The sequence below is a fragment of the Chenopodium album genome, chromosome 18 (genome assembly GCF_948465745.1).
Source record: "Chenopodium album chromosome 18, dcCheAlbu1.1, whole genome shotgun sequence".
Lineage (NCBI taxonomy): Eukaryota > Viridiplantae > Streptophyta > Magnoliopsida > Caryophyllales > Amaranthaceae > Chenopodium > Chenopodium album.
In genome coordinates this window covers 16,314,060-16,322,411 of record NC_137851.1, presented here as the reverse complement: position 1 = coordinate 16,322,411, position 8,352 = coordinate 16,314,060, and the positions used below count along the sequence as shown (strand labels likewise).

Sequence of the window (8,352 nt, the reverse complement as noted above, 5' to 3'; positions counted from 1 at the left end):
TAAGCCCCCAAGGTGTGCAACCTTGCTTTTGGAATATTTGTATTTTCATGCTTGAGGTTTCTCACTCTTTATATTTTGCTCTCTCTTTTTGCTTTATCATTTTTTCAAATTCAAATCTCTTTTTTATAAGCGTGGGCAATCCCGATCATGCGGTCTATCACTCACTTGGCATTCATGTTTCTCAGGCACGGTACCGAGCACTCGATAAGAGACGCAATCTGAGACGTGTTCATATAAAAGACATGTTCATGTCAAAGACATTGGAACACTTGCCCTTTTGTACACTTTTATTGTTTCTATTTTACTATTTTAATCTTTTGAAGTCACTCAAGCTTTTTATGAAATTGAAAATTGCATAAGTTGCACACCATCCCATCCCAAGGTTAGGTAGATATGGGTTGAAAAATGAAAGGTCTATCGTTAGACGAGGCTCAAAGTGGTTTATCAAAAAAGGATTGCATATTTGAAGGGTGAAAGGTGATATGATGTGGCTACAAGGGGTGCCTCATATCATTGGTATATCTTGTGCTTAGTTTGACATGAATTTTATTTATTTATTTTTTAATGCGATGCAATGAAATGATCATATACAAGAAAATAAATGCTTATTTTATTATAGAGAAAAAGAAAAAAAAAACCTACAAAATAAATCTAAGAAAGGTGCCTATTGCTAGACTTATTGGGGAAAGAAAAAAGAAATAGAAAAAAGAGGTCATGAAATCTTTTCGTTGAAGCTCGCCTCTTGTCTTATGCCTTATCATCACTCGGTCTTCTTGCCAACTGGAGGTATAGGAAGCTTGTTATTATCGATCAAATGTTGGATAGCCTCTTTTAGCTTCCAACAACTCTTAGTAGTATGACCCCTACCTTGATGGTACTTGCAATGTGAATCTGGATTCCAACTAGGCAATCTCTTCTCGGGTACGGGATCTTGAATAGGTCCAATGGGAGTAATGAGTCCCTTAGCATGGAGTCGGTCGAAAGCAGCATCATAGCTCATCCCAATGGGGGTGAAGTCTTTCCTTAGTTGTTTCTTAGATCCTTGGTTATCCATGGCTAAGACTTCACTGAGATCAAAGGTACTAACATTGTTACTAGAGTGGGCGTTTTCGAAAGAAGAAAGATTGTCGTTCTTCTTTCCTTTCCAGCCACTGTGGTTACTATTGTTAGCAGCTTTTTGCTTTGCGAGGTCATTTTCGATCTCGATGCCTATGTCATAGACGGCCTTGAAAGTATTCAAGTTGTGTTGATATTTTAAGTGTTTTGAATACTTTTCTTGTAAATTTTTGATGAACATCCTCACGAATTCTTTTTCAGTAGGGACTTCGATCATGTTAGCGGAAGTTTCCCTCCACTTATTAAAGAAAGAAGTAAAGCCTTCATTCTCTTTTTGTCTTAGCATCTCAAGTTGTCTATAATCAGTTTCGACTTGAATATTACATTTATGTCTATCAATGAAAGCGTTTACAATAGCATCCCAAGTAGAGGTTTTCTCCTTATCAAGAGAAAAGTACCATTGATGACAAACGGTTTCTAAAGATAGAGAAAACACAGAATGAAAAGCTTTCTTATCTATTCCCTTAATATTCATTACAGTTTCAAAGGCTCTTAAATGAAAATAAGGGTTATCCATTGCCTTGAATTTCGGGATGTCGTTGGCATTGAACTTCTGCGGAAGAAGATCCTTGTCCAGCGAGACCCCTTGTGAGCTAATGCCCTGTAATCTATAGTCATTGGATAATTTGCTCAAACTTTCCTGGATGAGCTCCATTTGCTGTTGTCTCACAGGGTCATTGATTTGAAGAGTCGGATTCTTCAACATTTCAGCCATGTTAGTCACTTGTCCCTTGAGTTCGTTGACTTCTTCCTGACTTGCCATTATCTTCTTAGCTTTCCTTTTTCGACTAATTGGCTTATCAAAAAGTTGAACTTGAATAAAGGTGTTGTCTTTGATTAATCGTCCTTCTCTCCTTGACCCAGTACTATGGAAAGGGAAATTAAGGGATATTCATTGTTAATTATTTGACTCAACTCTATTCAACATGCAATAGATGGAAGAAGGTAGGAAGAATGAATATTGTGATATGGGAAAAGCATGTAGAGAATGGAAAGATGATGTAGATGGAGAAATATAAAAAAAAATTAGAAATAGGATGTACCCCCAACTCAAATGACGGAAAAAACCGACTCATGCATGAACCTAAGACATGGTCATGGTGACTATATAAAGTGTGTGCTAACACTAGTGAATGTATGTGACATGTTAAGGCTTGTGTAAGACCATATGGCTAGACTATGTGACTAGACTCAAGCAAAGACTAAGTTAAGACCTCACATATATACATTAAACTGGACAGGCTGTGGTATTTTAGTCATAACTTTTTATCTGTGATTCTGATTGGGACGAAACAGATGCCAAATTAAAGATAAAACTCGGGGCTACAGATCCATAGGTTGTACGACTCATAGTTCTTCCTAGAACTCCGGCTATGACCAAAACAAGTTGACGCTTGTGCAGTATACGGAAATAAAAATCCGGGTTGACTCAAAGGAACTATGACTCGATTTTATACATATTTATTAGCCAAATTAATTAAATAATTAATTAAGCTAAGTCTTTTAGTCCTTGGTTAGTTTATTTAATCATATTTATAATTACAAGTCAAACCAAACGGTTAGTTAAATCACATTTAAATATGCACAAGCAAATAATGCACAAGTAGTCAAATATTCACAACATGATGCAATGAGTTTGCAACCTAACCATGGCTCTAGTTCTCCAAAGTTCAAGGATATGGGTTAGTCAAAGAGGGTCCATGGTTATGAGTCCGGATGCATCGCGCGGAAGCCTTACCTTTGGAAGGGTTGACGCGTATGGATGGGACCCCGCAAGTTAAAAACTTGCTTCCACGGTTTGGTGGATTCACAAACTCGGATGTACCCGTCGTTGCCAGGAGCGTTCGATTAGGTAGATGGAGTGTGAACCCCCTGAGGGTTATGTCCATATGTAGAACACATATGGGTTTCAGAAAAGTGAGAAAAACTCAATCAAGAAGTAGAATCGAGCCAACAGTGCTAAAAATGGTCAAAACAAGAAGGCAGAGTTCTGGCTCGGTATTGGAAGAACTTGGCGCCAGACTACAGGGACTGTCGCCAGGCTACAGAAGCACTTTACAGGCGACAAGCCTTGTTTTCTAGACGCTAGCTCCTACATGTCTCAGCAGGTATCTACGTTCTTAGAATTTTCCAGATTTCGCAGTATTATTTCAATTCTAGTTGTGAAAGATATTTCTCAAATTTCCTACGTGTAAAAATCCTATGTTTTTGACTCATTTCGGATGGTCTATCCAATGAGGACCTTTTTTATGGATATGACAATAATGCTAATCAAGATTACGCACATGAAATACTTAGAACTTTTGGAGTCTGATCCACTCATTCTAAATCATTGCCGAAATAAATTTCAGGAATTAAAATAGAAATCCTCCCCAGTGGAGTCGCCAAAAACTGTAGGGAATATTTCAAGCATTAACCCCAAGCTTGAACCCCACTGTGATCATACACTTAAGTATGGTGGCGTCCAAAGGGAAGGAAGCTAGAGCAAAAGAGTCGCCAACAAGTTTTAGGAACTTGTAAACCGTTCACAAGGTGAAGGTTACACCCCTAAACGATCCAAGAGATCGTCAACTCCAAAAGGTCTTGAACCAAATAGGGTTCGGGAATGAGGGTACAAATCCAACCTAAAAGAGACTGAACCTGCCCTAATAATAGGCCTCTACTTTATTCTTCTCGTATTCATGTGCGCTTTCTGACTAACATGCAAACAATAGGTTAACCCTAAACCTGTTTATCTATGTTGGTTGAATATTAATGCACAAACAAAACTATTATTGGCGATCACTTGAATTATAATCATATTAGCCTAAACAAGATTAATAATTATCTTATAAAGCGTGATTACAAGTACAAATTCCATTTAAACATGTATAAAAGGCGTGATCAAGCAATAACAATAAATAAGTATCAAGCAACATAACGATAATCATCATAATTAAAATAATCATATTAAAAGTAAAGCATAATAATAGCAACATCCTAGGCATGATATTAACAAGATTAATAACAAACCCTAACATGTCACTAAGCATTAAAAATCAAAGTTTTAGCCCTAACATGATATTAGAAAAGAGTAAAAGGCACCCTAAACATGATACTAGAAAGAAACAGAAACATCCTAACATGATAATAGGAATTAAACAAATTGAAACATGCTTTCTACAAGAATAGAGCAATAAGATTACATACTTTGATGCCTCGTGCCTCTTTCTAATAACAAAATACACGCGTTAGTAACTTCAAGGAAAATATAAAATCAAACAATCAAATTAAATAATTGAAATAGAGAATAGGGACCAAACCCTCAGAAATTATAAACCGTTCACGTCTAGGGCGAAGGCAACTTCGAACTTGGCTAGGTGTGTCTAGTGCTAATGAATGTGGAATTGTGTTTATGAAAAACTAAGGAGATGAGAGCTTAGAGAGAATTTAGAGAATAGATGATTGATGATGAGAATTGGTGATTGTTGATTGTCGATGATTATTGTTGATGATTAAAAACGGAGGTTCAGGACCCTATTTATGAGAAAACAGTCCGGAAATAGGTAGAATTTGATAAGGAATAAAATTCCACTCTGTCGCCGCAAAACCGACTTTGTTGCGTGGCGACAAGGCTTGTCGCATGGCAACAGGTCTGTCGTTTGGCGACAGCTTGGATTCCTACGCGCTTTCAAACACGGAGTCCACTTATCAATCAAAATTGACTTGTAAAGTCCGTATGGAAACAGAAATCGTATTTTTCATAAAATAATATTTATTCCAAGTAAAACTTATCAAAATATAATTATTAATTCTAATTCTATTAGGATTAAAGAAAACCTTCTAGAAATTCTAGAAGACTATAATTAATTCTAATAACTTTAGGAATAATAATTAACATTGGGCCCTCCCCTAGATCATCGGGCCGCATGTAAAGATCAAATCGGGCCCAGTTTAGTTTTTTGGCCATAACTTCTTCATTATTCATCGGAATTGGGCTTATAATATATCGTTGGAAAGCTCTTTGCAAGCCCTATCCAAATACACTATTATTAGGTCCTTGTCGTGGACCAAACTAAACTGGATTGGCTGTTTTCATAAAATAGAGTTGTTTTTCGAAAACAGAAAGAAAGAATTTAATAAAAACCAACCGCAACACTTGACCTTTCACACTTTCACCTCGTTCGACTATCATATGACATGAAAGGTATTCATCACTGGATTTGGTTTTGGGGAGAAACATTTAGGTGTCTACAATACTGTATTTAATTTTTTTGTTGTATTAAATAAGGAAAATATTAATAAGGAAATACAATAATACTGATTTCGAACTTTAAAATTTAAAAATGAGTATGTAAAAAATTAAACCAATATTTACAATAAATTTAGAACGAAACTCACGAAAAAAATTAAGAGAGGAATTGTACAAAAAAAACATAACAAGCGGAATAAATTCAACAAAAAAATTAATTCTTCGTTCAATTGTCTAATTTCTTCTCTTCGCGCTTGCTTTGATAGTTGTAAATCTACAAAACAAACAAGAACATTGTTACTCGTATTTGACTAAAAATAATTCAAACATTAAAAAAAAAAAAAAACCTACCAAAAATTCTATGTTCTGAAATTTAAAAGAAAAAATACAAGTATAAATGAACAAATTGTCTGGCATAAAAAAAAAAAAAATTTACCTTACTCATGTGATACGAAGTAAATATAGATCCATATCATCTGAGGGTATTCAAATCAAAGTCCATGTGATCCCTATTCATAAGTTGAACAAGATCTCGCTTGAAGCATCTAAGAATCAATTGTAACACAGATTCAAAACGGTTTCAATCGGAACACGAAAGTTAAGATCTAAACAAAATTCCCAATAAACATACAAATCCACAAAATCAATTCCAAATAGGACCCCATTAATCGAAAATCCAAACGAAAAAACACAAACAAAGAGCAAAATGCATACCTTGACCAGATCAAAAGAGCGAAAATGGGGAAAACAAGAACAAAAAAATTAAGGGAAAGAAATGGATGATCAGAGGTGCTAATAATCGGCGATATTACAACCAAGAATTAAAATTCAATATAAGCTAGATAGTATTATTGAATTTATACCGAAAAAAACGCCAGAGAAGTGAGATCTTAAACCTATAAATGAATAAGTAAACAATTTTAACACTTAAAGTTGATAGATAATAAATTCACATGGAACATATTTTCCCTACCTTAATTAACCATCAATCGCGAAGATTCTCTTGAACCACATGTATATATTTTCATGATTGTGAATCTTGAACAAACAACCAGAGATAAATAAAACAGTAGAAGCGGCGGTAATATCAATGGGAAGCAAGAGAAAGAGTTAGGTTTTTTTAAGACTATAATTAGGGATTAAATAAGAGGAATGAAATCACTTTCAACAAACTACTCCGTGGTATTAAAAAGGCTTTCTAATAAGTGGGTAACATACTATACAAAACGGTCGTAATTAACACTGTTTTCTATCTTAATAATGTTATTAATTTAATTGTCTTTTATTTGGGTAAAAAAAGATAAAGAACGGTTAGGCTAGTGAATCGTTCTATATTCTTTCACATATAAAACGGTTGTAATAGACAACCGTTCTATTTTGTTCTAGAGAACGCTTTCCTTAGTTAACTGTTTTGTATATTCCGTTTCTTATTCCACTTTTTGTAGTAGTGATTTGTGCATTAATATTCAACCAACATAGAACAAACAGGTTTAGGATTAATATATTGATTGTATGTTGATCGAAAAGCGCACATGAACATGAGAAGAACAAAGTAGAGGCCTATTTAGGGCAGGTTCAATCTCTTTAGGTTGGATTTGTACCTTCATCCCCGAATATCCAGTCATAGTTCAGGACCACTATGGAGTTAGCGATCTCATGGATCGTGAAGGGGTGTAACTTTCACCCTGTGAACAGTTTACAAGTTCCTAAAACTTGTTGGCGACTCTTTTGCTCTAATTTCCTTCCCTTTGGACACCACCATGCTTAAGTGTATGGTCACAGTGGGGCTCAAGTATGGGATGCTTGAAATATTCCCTACAATTTTTGGCGACTCTACTGGGGAAGATTTCTATTTTAATTCCTAAAATTTATTTTGGCATTAATTTAGAATGAGTGGATGAGACTCGAAACGTTCTAAGTATTCATATGCATAATTTTGATTGACATTATTGGCATAAGCGTAAAAAAGGTCTGCATTGGAAAGACCAACCGTACTGCGTCAAAAACATAGGCTTTTTACACGTAGGAAATTTGGGAAATATCTTTCACAACTAGAATCGAAAAAACGCTGCGAAAATCGAAAAATTCTAAGAACACAGAAAACTGCTGAGGCATGTAGGAACCGTCGTTTAGAGAACAAAGCCCATCGCAGTGCGATGGCTCTGTCGCGACGCGATGGCAACATCGTGGCGCGACAGGGCCATCTCCTCGCGGTGGTCCCTGTTTTCTCGCGCCATGTTTTTTCAATACCGAGCCAGACGTTTTCCTTCTTACTTTGACCGGTTCTAGTACTGTTTGGCCGATTTTACTTCCTGATTGAGTTTTTCCCTCCTTTTTGAAACCCAAATGTGTTCTACATATGGCTATAACCCTCTGGGAATTCACGCTCCATCTACCCAATCTAATGCTCACTGCAACGAAGGGTACATCCGAGTTTGTGAATTCACCAAACCATGGAAACAAGTTTAACTTGTGGGGTCCCATCCATACGCGCCAACCCTTCCAAAGGTAAGGCTTCTGCGCGATGCATTTGGACTCATAACCATGGACCCTCTTTTGACTACCCTTATCCTTGAACTTTAGAGAACTAGAGCCATGGTTAGGTTGCAAACTCATTGCATCATATTGTGCTTATTTGACTACTTTCATCTCTTGCTTGTGCATAGCTTGTATGTGTTAACACTAACCGTTTTTTTTTTACTTTTGTTTAAGTCTAAATAAACTGATTAATGACTATATAGGACTTTGCTTAATTAATTAATTAATTAATTAATGAATAATTAAAGTTTAATAAAAGTGAATAAACATGACTTAGCACGACCATATGCTAGTCCCTTTTAAAACGCAACACTGGAAACAGGTTCAGACTAATGTTTCAGTAATGACGCGGAGGTCTAGCCTATGGCGCGACACGCAAGTGTCCATCGTGACACGACAGTGCCATTGTTTGCGCGATGGTCTAGTTTTCTGTTTGTGTCTTCACGCCAAGTCTGGTTAATCAATTT

General features: G+C 36.0%; 1 long non-coding RNA gene across 1 annotated transcript; it reads right to left on the bottom strand.

Moving 5' to 3' along the window:
* Positions 1-5,427: 5,427 nt before the first annotated feature.
* LOC145593190 (uncharacterized) lies at positions 5,428-6,489 on the bottom strand. The gene is made up of 3 exons (XR_014102565.1): positions 6,321-6,489; positions 5,784-5,892; positions 5,428-5,621 (listed from the first exon to the last, which is right to left on the bottom strand). It is a non-coding gene; the product is annotated as an uncharacterized LOC145593190 (long non-coding RNA).
* Positions 6,490-8,352: the final 1,863 nt, after the last annotated feature.